Source organism: Staurois parvus, unplaced genomic scaffold (assembly GCF_062004578.1).
Source record: "Staurois parvus isolate SC_StPar_1 unplaced genomic scaffold, SC_StPar_1.0 ptg000669l, whole genome shotgun sequence".
NCBI classification, from domain to species: Eukaryota; Metazoa; Chordata; class Amphibia; order Anura; family Ranidae; genus Staurois; species Staurois parvus.
In genome coordinates, this window is record NW_028318465.1 from 1,153,539 (window position 1) to 1,175,098 (window position 21,560).

Sequence of the window (21,560 nt, forward strand, 5' to 3'; positions counted from 1 at the left end):
ATCAACGTACATGAACAGTTATATTCAATGTATTAGTGCATTCAGCACTGTCCAGATCATGTCCACGTGACATCTGCAATCGGTGGCAAGAGAGATTCTAGAACTATAAAGGAGCCTTCCTGCACCTAGATATGCTAACTGATTTGTAACCATTGTCAGATAACACATGCCTGCAATAAAATGCCTGCACCCTGGCGGGTGCAAAAGCCGAAGGCACGAATGGCAAATCTATAAAGAGCTCTAGCTGCTTGACAACCACTGGATGAAAAAAAAGAGGCAAAAAGTGAAACAAAATGATCATCAGGAGATGCCCTGGCAATCTGACAGATTTGGAGTGTTTTTGCAAGGAAGAGTGGGCAAATATTGCCAAGTCAAGATGTACCATGCTGATAGACTCATACCCAAAAAGACTGAGTGCTGGAATCAAATCAAAAGGTGCTTCAACAAAGTATTAGTTTAAAGGTGTGCACACTTATGCAACCATATTATTTAGTTTTTTATTTTTTACTTCCCTCCACCTAAAAGATTTGTTTTTTGTTCAATTGAGTTGTACAGTTTATAGGTCACATCAAAGCTGATTTTGAAATTGTGCGACTTACAGTGAAGTTGCATGATTTCAAACTTGGGTGACCTGCCAATTTGAGGTGCGATTTGCGAGACATCTGACACTACTTTAGAAATCGGTACGGCTCCGACCAAGTCAGAACATCACCCATATGACTGCTCTAATAGCAGACAATAGGGTGTGACTTGGCATATGATTTGCAAGTCGCATGGCATGCAAACTGCAGGCCAAGTCACACCTATGTGTAAAGATAGGAAAAGTTCTGATAGAAGCTGCCGTTGTACCAGGGGTGTGTAGATTTTTATATCCTCTGTATATTTAAAGTGGAAGCACAACTGTTTCTCTACATATGCGCAGTTCTGTATTTGGACATTCACTGAGTGCTGCTTCTGTGCTTCTCCATAGCTTTGTATTCTGCTTGTTATCACTTCACGCAGATTCTCTGTCATCTCTGCACATACATATTATTATACAGAATTAATATAGAGCAGTTTGCCATATAAAGGGAGACAGCACACTTACAGGAGGGTAAAGCGGGCCCTGCTCACAAGAGCTCACAATCTAATACTGTAACGTTAGGGGCGGTTTTGTACCAAATTTTTGCAAAAAAAAAGCTCATTTCCATAAGCCCATTTACATGAGGCCTAATAGGAGAGATTCAGTCACTGCATTGTATATCCATGGAAGGACGTGCTCCAAGGTCTTCATACTGCCTGCTGCAGGCGCACAGGGGTTAATCTGCACAATGACTAACAGGCAGCTGTTGTCCCGCAGTGTGATGCAGAAAAGTATGATGTCACCCTGACTACACAGCATGCCTGCCGGTCACAACCATCCCCCTCTTCCTGGAAAATGGACTCCTCCCTCTTCAACAAGTACCCCGTTGTTACACAAACTGTACCTGGGACTGTACCACTACTAACACAAGGGGGGGTGTATCCGCTCCTTCCTTGCAGGAGTGCTTCCCCATCCCCCCCATGCTTCCAGGCTAGAGCTAAGCGGAAGAGGAACTAACTCCCGCCCTTCTCTAGCAGCACGTCACCATGGGGGTGACGTCACCTGCTACGCTGACGTCAGGCAGAGGCCTACCGGACGTCGCGGTGGGTGTCCCCCCCTACGCTGATGAGGGCGCTCTGTCCTGTTTGGAGTCGGCCCTGCTGGCTGCGGCGGCTGCTCGGTTGTGTGTGAGCGTCTTCCTGTGACGGGATCCGGGCAGGAGGCGGCTCCCCGGGGGGACCCGAGACGTTCACCCCGGTGATTGGCTGGAGCGGGTCCCTGAGCTGTGAGTTCACAGGACGCAGGTAATTAGAGCAAACAGCCTGGGCGGAGGAGGAGCGCCGAGCGGGAACAACACCTGGCCGCCTCACCGAGCTCCTCCGTGCTGTGTGTGTGATAGTGGAGGGTGCCTGTGCACACAGGGGACCCCAATATGTGTGGGGGAGCGGGGCTGTCCACACAGGGAACCCCCATATGTGTGGGGAAGCGGGGCTGTCCACACAGGGGACCCCAATATGTGTGGGGGAGCGGGGCTGTCCACACAGGGGACCCCAATATGTGTGGGGGAGCGGGGCTGTCCACACAGGGGACCCCAATATGTGTGGGGAAGCGGGGCTGTCCACACAGGGGACCCCAATATGTGTGGGGGAGCGGGGCTGTCCACACAGGGGACCCCAATATGTGTGGGGGAGCGGGGCTGTCCACACAGGGGACCCCAATATGTGTGGGGAAGAGGGGCTGTCCACACAGGGGACCCCAGTATGTGTGGGGGAGCGGGGCTGTCCACACAGGGGACCCCAATATGTGTGGGGGAGCGGGGCTGTCCACACAGGGGACCCCAGTATGTGTGGGGAAGAGGGGCTGTCCACACAGGGGACCCCAGTATGTGTGGGGGAGCGGGGCTGTCCACACAGGGGACCCCAGTATGTGTGGGGAAGAGGGGCTGTCCACACAGGGGACCCCAGTATGTGTGGGGGAGCGGGGCTGTCCACACAGGGGACCCCAGTATGTGTGGGGGAGCGGGGCTGTCCACACAGGGGACCCCAGTATGTGTGGGGGAGCGGAGCTGTACACACCTATGAGGAGAGGTCCCCTCCAGGGACAGGCTATGAAGGCGACAATCACAGTGGCTTAGTGGTTAGCACTTCTGCCTTGCAGCACTGGAGTCCTCGGTTCAAATCCCCAGCAGGGCTCTACTCTGCATGGAGTTTGTGTGAGCTTCCTTTTACAGGCTGAAGCTAAATTCCACCTTTTGCATAAAGTAATACATGCCCCATATTGAAGAATAATAAAAGTGCTTGCGTTATGTCATTTGTATTGGAGGCTGTAAAGTGGATGGCAGCTGCGATGCTCTGTCTCCTGCAGACAGGAAGTGAACAAATCCCCGATTGTCACTTGAATTAGTATCCTCCTTGGAAGATTTCCTCTCTGTTCCAGGGACAACCTAGACAAGTGGGATTTACTTTCACTTTCCATGGTAAACAGGACAAATGCAGAGGGTGAATCTCACCAATGGGGACACAGACCAACACCTGACAAGGGTTCTAATCTCTCTCCATTCTATACAAAAGTTATGCCTTTAGCTATACTTTCAGCTGGGAGAAGGATCCATGGACTATCAGTGCGGTGATCTCTCTGCTCCTGTGCTCCAATCAGAATGCTTTGGAGGATGGGATGTGCAGTATTTTCATTCACAGATCACTGTCAGTGAATGACATGGCTGTGGGGGCAGAGCCACATATAGTAGTGCTGAATCCAAAGAATGACAGGAGGTGGTACAGAGAAGAACCCTCACATTCTTCTTTCAGTTGGGGTAAAAACAGGCGGCTGAGCCACATTCAGATTGCTCAAAAAACATTTGGCAGGCAGTAAGGAGATGTGCCACCTCACTGCCTGGTTTATCCCTGTAAATGCCAAACTATTGTGCCACAACCATGTGTGTTTTCAGTGCAGCTTCATTCACTTGAATGGGTTTTGCTCAGTGGGCACAGTAGTGCACACTGAAAGTAACAGAGGGTATAATTCCTGCCTCAAAGCAGCATGTGTACACCCGCAGCCACTACAGTTGATGGAGAAGCCATTGAGGGCCAGTAAAAACATGGCTCAACTATATAGCTGTACTGCCCCCCCAACAGCAAGTGTAAACGGGCCCTCTTCACACTTTTGGCATCCCTTTCCCCCCCTCTCAAAAGTGATCTGTGGATGATCGCTTTTCAGAGGGTGGTTGACAGGCGACTGAGGGTGGGGGGGGATGATAATTCACCTCCTCACTGCCTGTTTTAATCTTGAGATGAGCGCTGTACACTTGAAGCGTTGTTCTCTGGTTGAGACTTGGGGTATACTTTTTATTGAGGTATGTGTGCAACTGTGTCCTGTCTGTGTTGCAGCTTAAAGTGATTCTAAAGGCTCAAGGATGTTTACCTTCAAGCATTCTATACATAAAAAAAAAACCTGTGTGCAGAATCCCCCCCAGCCCCCCAATACTCACCTAAACCCCCTCTTGATCCCGTGAAGTGCACTGGAGTCTCGACTATCCTGGGACTCCCTCTCGTCATTGGCCGAGACAGAAGCGGGGGCTACTGACTATACAGTCTCCTTCATACAAACCATGGGGGGGGGTCACAGCAAGTGGGTGGGCATTATGTGATGTAGCACACATTGGGGGGGAACTGCGTTTCCTGTCTGTGTGCATGCGGTCTGAAAGCAGATCCACGCTGCCACAAAACTGATTATCCAGTTGCATGGAAGGCACGCCCCAAAAAATGTCATCATTGTACACAGGGCATGTGTAACACCTCCAAGCCTTCTGCCCTGCTGCAGGACCTCCCTGTCCCAGTACTCATTAATCTGTCATTGCCAAGTACACAGAGAGAGTTCTGACAGCTGGAGCTGTCAAGGAAAAGCAGTCTGGCAATGTTTATCAAACACCATTGCTCAAAAGAAACATTGTTTCATTTTCTATTGGTTTACTCATCTACAGATCAAAGAGATTATTATTATACAGGATTTATATAGCGCCAACAGTTTGCTCAGCACTTTACAATATAACGGGAGACAATACAGCAACAATACAGTTCAATACAATAGGGATTTGAGGGCCCTGCTCCTTGGAGCTTACAATCTAGGAGGGACGGGCTTGTGGTACAAAAGGTAGTAACTGTGGGGGATGGACTGGTTGGAAGAGTAGAAGATTCCAGTATTAGCTGAGGGCAGGATAGGCTTCCCTGAAGAGATGGGTTTTCAGAGATAGCCTAAAAGTGAGCAGAGTAGGCGATAGTCTGATAAATTGGGGTAGAGAGTTCCAGAGGATGGGGGAAGCTCTGGAGAAGAGCATGGGAGGAGGAGACAAGGGAGCTAGAGAGTAGGAGGTCTTTTGAGGAGCGGAGAGTACGCTTTGGGTGATATTTAGAGACAAGATCGGTGATGTAATTTGGGGCAGATTTATAAATGGCTTTATATGTTATTGTTAATGTTTTGAATCTTATCCGTTGGGCAACGGGAAGCCAGTGGAGGGATTGGCAGAGAGGGATGGCAGATACAGAACGGGGATAGCCTGCGATTCGGTAGGCCAATGAGGAGGGTGTTAAAATAGTCAAGGCGAGATATAACAAGGGAGTGAATAAGTTGCTTAGTGGTTTCCGGGGTTTAGAACGGGCGTATCTTGGAGATGTTGCGGAGGTGAAGTCTACAAGATTTGGACAGTGATTGGATTTGGGGCTGAAAGGACAGATGGGAGTCTAGGATTACACCTAGTACCCTGGCATGAGGGGAGGGACTGATGATTGTGTTATTGATCTTGATGGAGAAGTCAGAGGAGGGGGCACGGGATGGAGGGAATACTAAGAGCTCAGGTTTGGAAAGATTGAGTTTGAGGAAGTGGAGTGACATCCATGCCGATATGTCGCTTAGTAGGTTAGTAATGCGAGAGGAGACTGAAGGTGTGAGGTGAGGGGTAGTAAGATAGATTTGTGTGTCATCAGCATAGAGATGTTACTTAAAGCCATGGGCGTTTATCGAGTGACCAAGGGAGGAGGTGTAGATGGAGAAGAGAAGGGGTCCAAGGACAGAACCTTGAGGGAGTGAAGAGGAGGAGGCTGCGTTATAGGTAACACTGAAGGAGCGCTGCGATAGGTAGGAGGAGAACCAGGAGAGAGCAGAGTCTCTGAGGCCAAGAGAGTGGAGTTTTTTGAGGAGGAGGACATGGTCAACAGTATCAGAAGCCGCTGAGAGGTCAAGTAGTAAGAGTACAGAGTATTGGCCATTGGTTTTAGCAGTTAGTAGATCATTAGTGAGTTTTAGTAGGGCAGTTTCAGTGGATTGTAGTGAGCGAAAGCCAGACTGTAAAGGGTCAAGAAGGTTGTTGTCGGTGAGGTGGGAGCTCAGGCGATTGTAGACTAAGCATTCTAGGAGTTCAGAGGTAAATGGCAGCAGGGAGATGGGTCTTAAGTTGTTCAGGTTGGTGGGGTCCAGGGAGGGCTTTTTAAGTATGGGAGTGATGTGTGCATGCTTTAGAGGAGAGGGGAAGGTGCCAGTAGAGAGGGAAAGATTGAAGATGTGAGTGAGGGAGCATAGGATGGAAGAAGAGGGTGACCGTAGTAGTTGTGAGGGGACAGGATCCATGAGGCGGGCTTCTGAGAAAACCTTAGTGACCTCTTCGGTAGTAGCAAGGTAAAAAGAGGAAAGTGTTGAGGGAGGTTTAGTATAAGGTATGCTAAGTGGGACGTATGTCTGAGCAGTGGCAAAGCCCCTACGAATTGCATCAATCTTGTTTTTGAAATGGGTTGCAATCTTGTGAGCAGTGAGTGAGGTACTGGGTGGAGGTGGAGAAAGTAGAGAGTTAAAAGTAGAGAATAGACGACGAGGATTGGATGACAAGGTATTAATAAGAGTGACAAAGTAGGCTTGTTTGGCAGCATGAAGGGAGGAATTGTATGTTAAGAAAGCAGATTTATATCGGGTGAATGCTTGTTGAGATTTGGTTTTACGCCACAATCGCTCCAGCGCACGACTATGTCGTTTAAGATTTCTGGTGTCGTCAGTCTGCCAAAGTTGTAATGGACGGGGGCCTGATGCTTCATTTTGTTAGAGGAGCAAGTGAGTCTAATGTGGATAAAAGCGAACTGTTATAGACCGCAGTGGCCAGGGCAGGACAGGGGAGAGATTCTGTCATAGAACTGGTCAGTCGCAGAGCGGAAAGGAGCAGGGTTCAAGTTGTGAAGGTTTCTGCGGGTAATTATTTGCTGCTTGGAGGGATAGGTGTTTGAAGACAAGGAGACTGAAGGTGGTGAGATTGTGATCAGAGAGGAAAGAGTGGAGGACTGTATACATTGTGCTAATGCAAAAGATGAGGTTAGGTTGAAGAGTTGGGATGTAGCGGGTTATTGACATTAATGGGGATGTTAAAATCTCTGAGAATGATAGTGGGTAGTTCAGAGGAGAGAAAGTAGGGTAGTCAGGTGGAGAGATCATCAAGAAAGCGGGACACGGTTCCAGGAGGCTGATAGATCACTGCAATCTTCAGAGAAATGGGGGTAAAACAGCCAGATGCAGTGCGTCTCGAAAGAAGAGAAGGATAGAGAGGGAGGGTTAGGGAGGACTTGAAAGGTGCTGAGTGGGGATAGAAGCAAACCAACCCCACCACCTTTCCGACCACTGGGTCTGGGTGAGTGGGTCACGAGAAGGCCTCCATAGGAAAGTGCTGCGGGAGAAGCAGAGTCTGCTGCTTGGAGCCAGGTTTCTGTAATTGGTAGTAGGTTAAGGGAGCTAGAGACAAAAAGGTCATAGACAGAGGTGAGCTTATTACAGACAGAGCGGGCATTCCAGAGCGCACATGAAAAAGGGAGGGTGGTTTTTGGCGGCACGGGGACTGATATTAAGTTGAGGGGATTGTGGCTATTCCAGGAAGAAAGAGGAAGCCTGGTGTGGGGGTGAGATAGTGGAGGACCAGGGTTTGGGGAGATATCCCCAGAGGTTAGGAGAAGAAGGTGAAGTAACATGGGATGTACACGAGTGCACATGCCTTCCAGTCCTGGTGTTTGGGTCAGCAGGAGAGTGAAGTATCATCAGGAGGAGATGAGAGCAGTAGTAGGGAGATGGTAGCGGTGAGGGTGAGATGTACAAGTTTTGGGGTGGAGCAGAGGGGTAAAGAAGTGAGATTTTGGGAATGCAGCAAAGTAATATGAAAAGGAGGAGTAGAGGGGACATATTAAAAGGTATATGGAGTGGGACTCAGATTTGTAAGAGATGTTTCCCAGAGTGTTTGCTTGCAGTCTGTCCAGCATGCAGTAGAGTTTCTTGCTGTTGTTGTATCTTCCTGCTGCTTGAGTTCTGCTGTTTAACTGCTTCTTCTCACTCCATCAACGCAGCACTCATGCAAAAGCAGCACCCCATCAGTGACTGTGCCCCCCCATCAGTGATCTCTCCCCATGGGCTGTTCTAAATTTATAGGGAGATGGTCAAATGAGCACTCATCTCCGCCCCAATTAGAAACTGATAATGATCACATGAATAGGGGGGGATGTTTCTCAAACAGACCAGACTACAGTCATAAAACGAGTGCAACTAGAGGTGAGAGCTAGTCAACATATACAAAAATATATATATATACACTGTTTGTTCCGAAATTTACAGGAGTCAATGCGTTGTTCTAGTTAAGAGTGGAGATAGGAGCATTTACCCAGTGAAAACAGCAGGAGTCAATGCGTTGTTCCAGTCAAGAGTGGAGAGGAGATAGGAGCATTTTCCTGTGAAAAGCAGAGAAGGCATGATTAGATTGCTGTGTTTAACTGCTTCTTAGCACTCCATCAAGGCAGCACTCAACACAAAAGTAGCACCCCATCTGTGACTGTGCCCCCCAGTTAAAGAAACCTGACAAGTAAAAACACAAAAAAAGTGTTTAATTTTTTTAAATTAAATGTTCCTCTGTTTAACCCCTTATTAACCCTTAATTTACACTGATCAACCCTAATAAATTCTTTATTCTCCTTTTCCATTCAATTATTTTCCTGCTATTTTTTTCTTTGTTTGTTTATTAACTAATAATATTGACACTTTTTTTTTTTTTTGTTTTGCGCATCAATATTTTTTACTCCTTTTAACATATTTTTACAAATTTCACTTTTAAAAAAAGCACAAAATTGAAAAAAAACACTTTATTTAATTTGTGAATAACTTTGCAGTGCTTTGTATCAGAATCATAATTTTAGTGTCATGTTAAAACAGGACAAATTACAGAATAAAATGCGCACATCTCATTTTATGTGCAGTAACACTATTTTTAAACTGTTCAAATAAAGAAAAAGCGAGTTTTGATACAATTAACTGTTTAAGGATTGTAAAAAAAAATCATTATTGCAAGACAATATAATTACGAAAAGAAATCCTTGTTTGTCCTTAAATAAACCCAAAAACAATATATATATTATATTCTTATCTTGACAAAGTTATCACTGAACAGGCCCATAGCAGAAATGTAAAAATTGCTCTAGACCATAGGGGGTGAACAGGTTTGAGAGGTGAAGTGGTTATGGGAGATACAATCATGCATATCAGCATGGTGTCCTATATTTCCTAGTAGTGATCTCAGGGATGCAAACTGACCCCACCTGCTTGGAACTGCTTCCTAGCTTGACATGGTCAGTTTGATAAGGGAAATTGGAAGGATCACCAGCTATTTAGTGATAACAGATTGCATAAAAACTTTACAGGCTATATTTAACCGCCTCCCGACCGCCATATAGTAATATGACGGACGCAAGGCGGTTCTTTCGTTCTGGGAGGATGTCATATGACGTCCTCCCATTCTGAGTGCACAGCGCGGTGATCGGCGGTGCGGTGTGTCCATCAAACACAGCGGATCACCGATCCACGGAAAGAGCTGAAGAGGTCGGCTCGGTCATGTGATCAGCTGTGTCCAATCACAGCTGATCACATGTAAACAGGGAAATGCCGGTTATCTGCATTTCTCTCCCCACTAGCTGTCACGCTGACAACTCGTGAGAAGAGGAGAGCCGGTAATCGGCATTCCTCAGAGGTGATATGTACAAAGATCATCGGAGCACTGATGATCAGTGTGCCCTGATGATCTGTGTAGCCCCAGCAGCTCCACCTGTCAGTGTTCATCAGTGCCAGCTGTTGGTGCTCATCAATGCCACATTTCAGTGCCACATCAGTGCTACCTTTCAATGGCCATCAGTGCCACCTATCAGTGCCCATCACTGCAGCCTCATTAGCACACATCAGTGAAGGAGAAAAATCACTTATTTACAAAATTCTATAACAAAAACTAAGAAAAAACGTTTTTATTTTCAAAATTTTCAGTGGTTTCTAGTTTGTTTATGAAAAAATAAAAAACCCAGAGGTGATTAAATACCACCAAAATAAAGCTCTGTCACAAAAAAATGATAAAAATTTTATATGGGTACAGTGTTGCATGACCGCGCAATTGTCATTCAAAGTGCAACAGCACTGAAAGCTAGAAATTGGCCTGGGCAGGAAGGGGGTATAAGTGCCCTGTTGGCTTGTGGTTAATAAGTAAAAATAGGCCAACTCATATAAGGAATATTCACTTTTGAGGTAACACATACTTTGATTCAAGGGCAGAATTATCCAGGAACTATGTGTAGGACCAGATTATAAAGATGTGCCTTGTGTATAGTGGCTGTACACAGATCAGCTGCTCTTATTGCCGAGACTCGTTGCCTATGTTACCATGCCTAGTATGGGCAAAGTACAGGTTCACGTTAAAGTAGGTCTTGCATAAGAATGCAGAGATCCCCCACCCCTACCCCTCAATTTGCAAGAAGATCAGTGGAAGCAATAAAACATTTGACAGAAAAAGGTAAAAAAATACATCCCTTGTAACCTGGCTGTTTTCTTGTAGACACTGGTGAGGTCACTGGGCCTGACCATGGGATCCTAGGAAAGCTGGGGTCCCAGTGTATCAGGTGAAGATGAGTCTGTTCCCATAGTATTGGGATCTTTTATGAAGGCCTGTGACACCACCCTTGTTTAGGCAAGCAAGGATGTAAGTGCTAGGGATTGGGGACTGCAACCTGAGCGGCCCTTTTATTTCCATAAAAAGTCTGCGACAAAGGCATTATAATAAGAACCATTGCAATAAACTGGGAGCGTTGTTTTCTTTTATCAGGGTGTCTATGGTCAACTGAATTGGGCCCTACATTTTAAACAATAACATAGCATCACATAAGAAAAGGACCACAAAGTTTGCTCACTACTACAAAGTACAGTTAACCCCACTGTTCAAAAATTACAAATCAGTAAAAACCCTGTTCTTCTAATCTTCTTTCTTAGTTTTTTAAAATATAGGTTCACTTTGAAAAAATGAATAAATGCACATTTTTTTGCAGGTAAAAAAATGTGCATTAATATTTTTTTTTCCTTAGGAGTCTTCAGAGTATTGCACCCACAACAATCCTCAATGAAATGTCAGGCTGCTGCAGACTCTCAGTACAGTTGTCTGCCGGTACCTCCGGTTCGGGCAGTCAGTTGATGAAATGCAGGAAAAATCATTGAACTTCGAGAGCTCACCAGTGCCCCAGCATTTCATTGAGAAATACAACCTGTCTGCCGCAGTGGCAGACAGGACTTGCAGTTCATTCATTCACAGATAACTGTAAATGACTGACGCGGTTGTGTGGGCAGAGCCTCGTAAAATTTTGACAGGGGGTGCGAGGCGTAGATGCCCCACCCACTATCATAGGGGATTGGGGAGGGGGAGCAAGCCTGCTGTTTTAGAAACATGTTACACCCTAATAAACCTAGTACACACTACTTGTTGTTTTTAGTTCAACCCAGCAGGCTGAACGAAAAAAAAACCCAAAGCTCAATAGGAGCCACTGTACTAAGTATCCAATCTTAGTACAGCAATCTCCTATGCTGTGATATTGTGTTTTGACCCCCCCCCCCCCCCCCCCCCCACCAGAACACAGAGTGGCGATTGGGAGCCAAACGGCAGACTTTTTTTGGTAATGCTCCATGGACAGATGCTGGACGAATGGCCAGCTTCTGTCAGACCAGCTGCTGTACACACAGCCAAATATCGTCCAGTTTCTATTGAACTGACTGATTCTGCCCAACATTTGGCCTGTGTGTCCTAGGCTTAAGTATGGGTGTAACATCATACTAAAGGTGAGCATCGTCTTTAAGCATGTTATCCTTACTTTTTGCGTTCCATAACTTTCTATTGCTGTGCACATTACAATGACAACATTGGCATTTGTGTGTGCAGGCAGGGCCCATTTCACCATGGTCATGTGCACTTCATTTTTAAAACTTCATGCATATACGCATTTGTCTCTGCTGCTGGTGCTCCCTTTTACTATGGAAATTGAAGCTTGCTGATGTCCCCTGAAAAGACTGTACCTGTCAGTGCACTTCTAACTGGCATATGTGCTTGTAGTCTCAAGTGGGAGCTTGCAAAAGAAGACAAAATTGTGCATGCTGGCTCAGGGGTATGCACACAGGTGTTCAATAATCTGCATTCAGATCTGTAATTTATGATTCTGAATGCAGCAATATTGATTTATATGGGCTCGTGAGGACTGGTCTACTGTGTAAATAAAAAATGGAAAATTCTGAGTTTGAGGACAGGCATATGGAGCGTTTTTTGCGATGTACACATGTAAACATTTGTGCTAACATTTACATGCAAACAGCGCAAATGTGCTGTACTGGAGCCATCTGCATCCTAGTAACCAATAGGGTACATTTGAAATACAGTCATGGCCGAAATTGTTGGCACCCTTGATATTTCTCCAGGAAATCATGTATTTCTCACGAAACGTATTGCATTAACACATGTTTTGCTATACACATGTTTATTCCCTTTGTGTGTATTGGGACAAAACAAAAAAAGGGAGGAAAGAAAGCAAATTCGACATAATGTCACACAAACCTCCAAAAATGGGCTGGACAAAAGTATTGGCACCCTTTCACAACTGCGGATAAATAAGAATGTTACAAGCATGTGATGCTCCTGTAAACTCACCTGGGGCAAGTAACAGGTGTGGGCAATATAGAAATCACACCTGAAAGCAGATAAAAAGGAGAGACGTTCACTTAACCTTTGCATTGTGTGTCTGTCTGTGCCACACTAAGCATGGACAACAGAAAGAGGAGACGAGAACTGTCTGAGGACCTGAGAACCAAAATTGTGGCAAAATATCAACAATCTCAAGGTTACAAGTCCATCTCCAGAGAACTAGATTTGCCTTTGTCCACAGTGCGCAACATTATCAAGAAGTTTGCAACCCATGGCACTGTAGCTAATCTCCCTGGTCGTGGACGGATGAGGAAAATTGATGAAAGATTGCAACGCAGAATAGTCCGGATGGTGGATAAGCAGCCCCAAACATGTTCCAAAGACATTCAAGCTGTCCTGCAGGCTCAGGGAGCATCAGTGTCAGCGCGAACTATCCGTCGACATTTAAATGAAATGAAACGCTATGGCAGGAGACCCAGGAGGACCCCACTGCTGACACAGAGACATAAAAAAGCAAGACTACAGTTTGCCAAAATGTACTTGAGTAAGCCAAAAGCCTTCTGGGAAAACGTCTTGTGGACAGATGAGACCAAGATAGAGCTTTTCGGTAAAGCACATCATTCTACTGTTTACCGAAAACGGAATGAGGCCTACAAAGAACAAAACACAGTACCTACGGTAAAATATGGTGGAGGTTCAATGATGTTTTGGGGTTGTTTTGCTGCCTCTGGCACTGGGTGCCTTGACTGTGTGCAAGGCATCATGAAATCTGAGGATTACCAAAGGATTTTGGGTCGCACTGTAGGGCCCAGTGTCAGAAAGCTGGGTTTGCGTCCAAGATCCTGGGTCTTCCAGCAGGACAATGACCCCAAACATACGTCAAAAAGCACTCAGAAATGGATGGCAAAGAAGCGCTGGAGAGTTCTGAAGTGGCCAGCAATGAGCCCAGATCTAAATCCCATTGAACACCTGTGGAGAGATCTTAAAATTGCTGTTGGGAAAAGGTGTCCTTCCAATAAGAGAGACCTGGAGCTGTTTGCAAAGGAAGAGTGGTCCAAAATTCCGGGTGAGAGGTGTCAGAAGCTTATTGATGGTTATAGGAAGCGACTGATTTCAGTTATGTTTTCCAAAGGGTGTGCAACCAAATATTAAGTTAAGGGTGCCAATACTTTTGTCCAGCCCATTTTTGGGGTTTTGTGTGACATTATGTCATATTTGCTTTTCTGCCTCTGTTTTATATTTGTTCCAATACATACAAAGGGAATAAACATGTGTTTAGCAAAACATGTGTTAATGCAATACCTTTTTTGTGTGAAATACTTGATTTTCAGGAAAAATATCAAGGGTGCCAACAATTTCGGCCATGACTGTATATAGTGAGCGCTCTAATAGAAGTCAGCAGCTGGAACACATTAGGCAACCATAATGCCTTAAACATAAACAATCAATCTTAAATAATAAAGTGCAGCGCTAAGAAGGATGAAAAGTCAATAGGGTGATAATCTAGTATCACAATAGTAAACTGTAGAGATACGGATTCCCACGGCCTCCACTCTGTCAGAGTAACAGAAATGCGCACTCACCGGAAACGCATGGGTTATGCGCATGTGTGATTATGCATCACGGGCAATGGGTACATCAGAATCCAGGCAGCCAGGCGTCTCCCTCACGGTGGGTCATCACAGACTCCTATAACAGGTCCGGGGGATCCCCTTAAGGTAAGCCAGGTGCTTCAGGAGAAACCTCATCTCAGGATGGCAAAGTGCTTTCTCTATGGGAGTGAAAGCTCCAGACAGGAGCCCCAGAAAACAAATGCCCAAAATAGTGTAGTATGTCCAAAAACTCTGGTTTATTTATAAAAACAGCAGCAGGGCAGTATGCATATTGTACATCATGGATAAGGTAAAATGCATAAGGTGAATGATGCAGTACTGACCCCAATAGTAATGACCGCCGGGCCTCCTCCTGGCTCCGGCGGGTGAATGACGTCACGCTCTGTGCAGTTCCTCCTTAGGCCTTTTGTGCTAAAGGCACATCATCCGTCTCCCCTCTCCCCCGGACCTGTTATAGGAGTCTGTGATGACCCACCGTGAGGGAGACGCCTGGCTGCCTGGATTCTGATGTACCCATTGCCCGTGATGCATAATCACACATGCGCATAACCCAATAGGGTACATTTGCACTATATGCCACCATAACCCATCGGGGCATGTTCTGACACCTTTCTATCAGAACCAACATTAACTTTTTTAGCAATTTGAGCTGCAGTAGCTCTTCTATTGGATCTACCTACATGGGTCAGCCTTCACTCCCCATGTGCATTAATGAGCCTCTGCTGCCCATGACCCTGTCACCACCATCTTGGTGCAGGAGCGCAACCAAGTATTGGGTGGTCTCAGGAAGCAAATGTTCATTTAGGCAGAACAAAGAGTAAATAACATTTTCATGTGCATCGTTAACTTAGTTTTGCAGCCAATGCTGCTGCACATATACACAAGCTGCTACTTTTGCTTTAAAGCACAAGTTACTTTTCTAAAAAAATTTTTACAAAATTTAAAAAATTGTAAATGTACACTGAAAATGTAGCACTTCTTACCACTATTTGTGCACTGAACATGCATATCTTTTAACTCAGAGTAAGTAATTCACTGTGGTTTTCTTCTTTAAAACCCTTGGGACAAGATTTCCCTCTTAAAATTCCTGGCCCTTCTATGCTCGTTCCTTGTGCATTTCAAAAAAATCCAAACATAAATCCTAGGTAATTCAACAGACTCTATATAGTTATCAAATGTTAAAGTATAATTAAACCCAAGAAATAACACATTATGTTTGTTACTTTTTCCTGTCTATGGATTATGGACTTTGCTAATTTGGGAACCATCTCAAAAGCCATTTGGACCGAACACACACACAAACAAAAAGCCTCTTCCTGTTAAAGGATGACAACACTGCCTTTCAGAGTCAGGCTGCATGTACACTGGGCATACCAGTTTTATATAGACTATTATACATAAAACTTGTAGGTACACCTGTGCTATTTATGCTAACATTTACACCAATCTGCCAAAACATTAGGACCACTCACATGTAAAGAGAATAATATTGATCTTCTCTTTAATAATGGCATCTGAAATTGGGTGGGATATATTGGACAGCAAGTGAATGTTATCCCTGAAGTTGATGTGTTGAAAGCAGAAAAAATGGGAATTGCAGTTTGTATGTGGGGATGTTTAGCTGCAGACCAGTCAGGGTGTCCATGCTGACCCATATCCACAGCCAAAATCACCTTCAATGGGCATGTGAGCATCAGAGGTGGACTGCAGAGCAATGGGAGAAGGTGGCCTATTCTGACAAATTGTTTTCTTTTACATCATGTGGATGGCTGGGTGAATGTGCATCACTTACCTGGGGAAGAGATGGCATCAGGATGCAATATGGGAAGAAGGCAAGCCAGCGGAGGCAGTGTGATATTTTGGGCAATGTTGTACTGGGAAACCTTGAGTCCTGCCATTCAAGTGGATATTACTTTGACACGTACCACCTACCTAAATATTGTTGCTAACCAAGTACACCACTTTTCATGGAAACCGTATTCCCTGATGGCAGTGGCCTCTTTGCACCATGTCACATTGCAAAAATGTTTCAAGAATGGTTTGAGGAACACAACAAGTTTGAGATTCATCACAATTCAATCCAGAATTTGTGGGATATGCTGGAAAACTAGGCTGATCCATAGTCTCCACCTTGCAATTTACAGGACTTGAAGGCTCTGTTACTGATGGCTTGGTGCCAGATACCACAGCATGGCTTCAAAGGTGTAATGGAGTTCATGTCTCAATGGGTCAGAACTGTTTTGGCAGCAAAAGGGGTTCTTGGTGGAAAATAGGGGACATAATCAATATTAGGTCGGTGGTAATATAGTAATGGCTGATCCGTGCTTATTAGAGTGCTTTCTGATACAGAAAGATATCCATTCCAAATGGCTTGCAGATATAAAAGCAATGCAGCAAGTCTGCATTGAACCAAATAGGAAAAGTTGTGGTATGTATTTAACCTAAAATATATATACCATTCTTATTTTGATTTCACTTTGGAATCCATAACCAGCTGAAACTTGTTCCTATATTGGGCAAACTGCTCATATATAAATCATGAAGAGAGTGTAATCCAATCCTCTACTGTGATTTGTGGGCTTCTGCTGAGACACACACCTGTTAATCTGTCTGTGGTTTGTTATCCATAGCATGTGTTTAAAACTGTCTCCTAAAAAGCCTATTTTAGGTTTCAGAAAAAAATATACTTACTGGAGCATGATAGTAATGTGTACGATCACTTAACTGTGCATACTGTGAACATTTTTTAGGAGAAGATAACAAATTTTCCAAGTAGAAGTTTGGGGTATGTGTTAAAAAAAAAAAAAGTTCAGTGCTGCAGCATCAGTGTAGGATGGGTTGGGGCATAGCTTGCTCTGGATCCCAGCTGCATGCCAGGCTGTTGGGGGGGATCCCAACATTACTGTCAGGATCCTTCCAGAGCCTGGAGCAGCTCTGTGACAGCAGACATTGGACTTTAGCCCTCTGGTGACTGATTCTGTGTCATAGGAGTGCAAAAATCAGTGCACTCCTGTGACTTGAGAGAAGTGTGACCAAAAAAGCTTTGACTATACTTTTTTTTTTTTTTTTTTTAAAGTGGTTCTAAAGCCTTCAGGTTTATCACCTTAATGCTTCCCCACTGACCTACAGCACAAATACTTCTAAAGAGCGGCAGGGCTGCGTAAAATCACGTGTATATATATACACGTGATTTTGTATCTCCGACTACAGGGCACGTGCCATTAGCAGCTACAGCTGTCAATCACTGGGTCCTGGCACACACTCAGCATGCAGTTAACACTTTGATTGCCCCAGATGTTAACCCCTTCCTACCAAGTGTCATTAGTACAGTGTCAGTGCTTTTTATTAGCACTCATCACTGTATTGGTGTCATTGGATTGTCAGTGGCAGTTCCCACCCAGTGTCAAAATGCCCGCCGCAGTCCCGCTATAAGTTGCTGATTACCACCATTACTTGTATAAAAAAAAATTCCAGTGTATATATACCACCATTTGTAGATGCTATAACTTTCACGTAAACCAAGTAGTTTACATGTATTGGGATTTTTTTTTTTAGCATACGTGTAGCAGAATACATTTTGGCCTAAAATTTATGAATACATTTTTTTATTTTTTATTTATTTATTTTATTTTACTGGATATGTTTTATAGCAAAAAGTCAAAAATTGTGTTTTTTTTTTTTTTTCTTCAAAATTGTCAGACTTTTATTTTTAGTGCAAAAAATAAAACTGCCGAGACAATCAAATACCACCAGAAGAAATGGCCTGGTCAGGGGGTAAATCCTCTGGAGGGCAAGTGGTTTAAAAAAAAAAAAAAAAAAGCTTCAATGTCGCTTCTTTAAGTTTGTACATGGTAAGTCTTCACTCGGGAATACACTGGCAGAACTCATGGCATGGTAGGTCACCAAGGCACCTGAAATATTCTCACTTAGGTAGTGGGTGGTAGTATTTGTTAGCAATGCATACTCTGCGCTGAGTTGTATGGGCACACACATTAGTAAAGCTGTAAGCTTAGGTTTCATTCTCCTATCAACAGCAGAGAAGAGAAAGCATAAATTAGGTATTCGGGGTTATTTTACAACCTTTCATCTATTCCCAAGTAGTTAACATTCCTTATTTGTTCTTTAACGGTAAGTTACACCACATATTTAAATTCTGCGTTGAAGTGCTGAACAGTACAGTTTAGAGTGTAGTCTCAGAGTGAAATAGTTGTGCAGATTTTTTCTTGAGCCACCTGAAAATGAATACCTTTCATTGTTTGTCCAGTATTTTCCTTCAACTTTTAAAATAATAAATTGTCCATTTACAGCACTGTATTTTCTCTATTCATGTATAGTATTGTATTCATTATTATGCGATTTATTTTTTTTGTTACCATATAATGAATATCCTCGGCCAACATTTGAAAGCACTGCGTGAACTACTGATGTTGTCGGGAAACATTCTAGAATTAAACAATAAACGTACTGTACTTTTGCTGTTTGTACTTTACCGTTAAAGCTCTGTGCTTTACCCATGAAGTTTACTCAACTGCCACCCACCTTAATTGTACATACTCTCCATCCTGTTGCTTACCTGCTGCCCCATTCAGCTCTCGGGGTTGATGATGTGTAGCTCCAAGGTGCTGACTAGACTTTGCAGAGAGCGAAGGACTCTGTCCTGTCCCTGTATGACAACAGTTGGGTGTTTGAGCAGCCAATTGCCCAGCATTAGCCCTGTCACACTGGAGGAAGGGGAGTGAATTGCAACCCCCCTCCCCCCAACCAAAACATACACACTTCCAAATACATGGCAGTATAGGATATGTTATTTGGAGTGAGGGAATACAGAAATGGAAAGGTGAGAATGTGAAGCTGGGGAGCACAGCTATAGGCGCATGACCGAAGCAAAGGGTTCACTTTTAAAACCTTTTCAACAGTTTTATAAAAATTTGAACATATGAGCTGGGGGGAAAAGGTATTTCTAAGGTTTCATTTACACCATATGCATTGGTCTGCACTGTGCAGCCTTGCCCAATGCATCAGCATAGATATGGTAATTTGTCTTGAGTCTTACAAGTTGTTTTTTCCTTCAGTGCAGCATGTGCTATGTACTACACCACATCACAACTTAATGCGGTTAATAGATAAATGTAATGCCATTTTATGACCTTTCAATAAAGTTGGAAAAATGTAAACAATGCCGTTCATCATTATAACACATTGGCACCTTTCTGTTCACAGTGCGCACCAGTGGATATACCATCTCTACTGATGTGTACAAACCCTAAACATCCTCCCTCTGGCACATAGTTCTAGGCGCAAATGACAGTGTTGTTAAATAGTTTGTGTTCGAGTAGCTGCAGGTTTAATTTCTTTCTGGGTATGCGATGCACCAGGAAACTGCATGGTAGGGTCTGCAAACCCACTGTATGTGTGTAGGGTGGGGGAGGGGGGGGAGCTGTGTAGGGACTGTCCAGAAGCTACCTGGTCCTTGCTGGCAAACAGTCTGAGAACAATCAACTACATCATCTGCAATGTTGTATACAGCTTGGTCACGTGAGAAGATACATCTTATGTATCACTGTCATGTGTCTCTACTTTAACAGCTCACATGTAAGAATGTAAGAAGTATGCTCTAAAATTAAAATATATAACTATATTTTGTGAAGTGACTCGGTTATGAAAATACAAATTCCATGCTAAAGAAGAGGTGTTACAGTGCATCCAGAAAGTATTCACAGCGCTTAACTTTTGCCACATTTTGTTATGTTACAGCCTTATTCCGAAATGGATTCAATTTTTTTCCTCAACATTCTCCAAACAATACCTCATAATGACAATGTGAAAGAAGTTCATTTTGAAATCTTTGTAATTTATTAAAAATAAAGGGAAAAAAAAACACGTACATAAGTATTCACAGCCTTTGCCATGACACTCAAAATTGAGCTCTGGTGCATCCTGTTCCCACTGATCATCCTTGAGATGTTTCCACAACTTGATTGGAGTCCACTTGTGGGAAATTCAGTTGATTGGACATGATTAGGAAAGGCATAAACCTGTCTATATAAGGTCCCACAGTTAACAGTGCATGTCAGAGCAGGAACCAAGGAATTGTCCATAGACCTCCAAGATAGGATTGTATCAAGGCACAGAAAAATTTCTGCAGCTTTAAAGGTCCCAATGAGCACAGTGGATTCCATCATCCATAAATTGAAGAAGTTTGGAACCACCAGGAATCTTCCTAGAGTGGGCCGACTGGCTGAAATGAGCGAGCAAGGGAGAAAGGCCTTAGCCAGGGAGTTAACCAAGCACCCCATGGTCATTCTTAAAGAGCTCCAGCGTTGCTGTGTGGAGAGAGGAGAATCTTTCAAAAGAACAACAAACTCTGCAGCACTCCACCAATAAGGCCTGTCTGGTAGAGTGGCCAGACGGAAGCAACTCCTCAGTAAAAGGCAAATGGCAGCCCACCTGGAGTTTGCTAAAAAACACCTTAGGTAGGGACTCTCAGACCATGAGAAACAAAAACTCTCTCGTCTCATGAAACAAAGATTGAACTCTTTGGCCTGAATGCCAAATGTCATGTCTGGAGGAAACCAGGCACTGCTCACCACCTGGCCAATACCATCCCTACAGTGAAGCATGGTAGTGGGGATGTTTTTCATCGGCAGGAACTGGGAGACTAGTCAGGTTTGAAGGAACGATGAATGCAGCAATGTTCAGAGACATCCTTGATGAAAACCTGTTCCGGAGTGCTCTGGATCTTAGACTGGTGCGATGGTTCATCTTTCAACAGGACAACGACCCTAAGCACACAGCCCACATAACAAAGGAGTGGCTATGGGCCAACTCTGTGAATGTCCTCGAGTGGCCCAGCCAGAGCCCAGACTTGAACCCAATTGAACATCTCTGGAGAGATCTGAAAATGGCTGTGCAGCGACGCTCCCCATCCAACATGATGGAGCTTGAGAGCTACTGAAAACAAGAATTGGAGAATTTGCCCCAAAATAGGTGTACAAGCTTGTAGCATCATACTCAAAACGACTTGAGGCTGTAATTGGTGCTAAAGGTGCTTCAAGTGCTTCAACAAAGTATTGAACAAAAGGCTGTGAATATTTATTACAGGTGTTTTTTTTTATTTTTAATAAATTGCAAAGATTTCAAAACTAACTTCTTTCACATTGTCATTATGGGGTATTGGGGGTATTGTTTGTAGAATGTCTGATGCCTGGTCCCTTACTACTTTCTATACTTTGCTGTCTTTGGTGTCCTGTATTGATGTTTCCAGTAGAAGCACAGCACACTGCAGTGTGTTTTTTGAGTTTCTCTATTAATATTACCAATTTTAACACTTGCTTTCCTGGGTAATTCTGTAATTTTTTCACACATTGCTAGAAAACCACCTAGA

General features: G+C 44.1%; 1 protein-coding gene across 1 annotated transcript in view; it reads left to right on the top strand.

The window, feature by feature from the left end:
• Positions 1 to 1,607: 1,607 nt before the first annotated feature.
• The window catches only part of ATF1 (activating transcription factor 1), a 42,726-nt gene continuing 22,773 nt past the window's right edge, over positions 1,608 to 21,560 (top strand). Inside the window, exon 1 of the mRNA XM_089652040.1 lies at positions 1,608 to 1,866. The gene's annotated coding sequence lies outside the window, so the exon portion shown is untranslated. The remainder of the gene's footprint in view (positions 1,867 to 21,560) is intronic.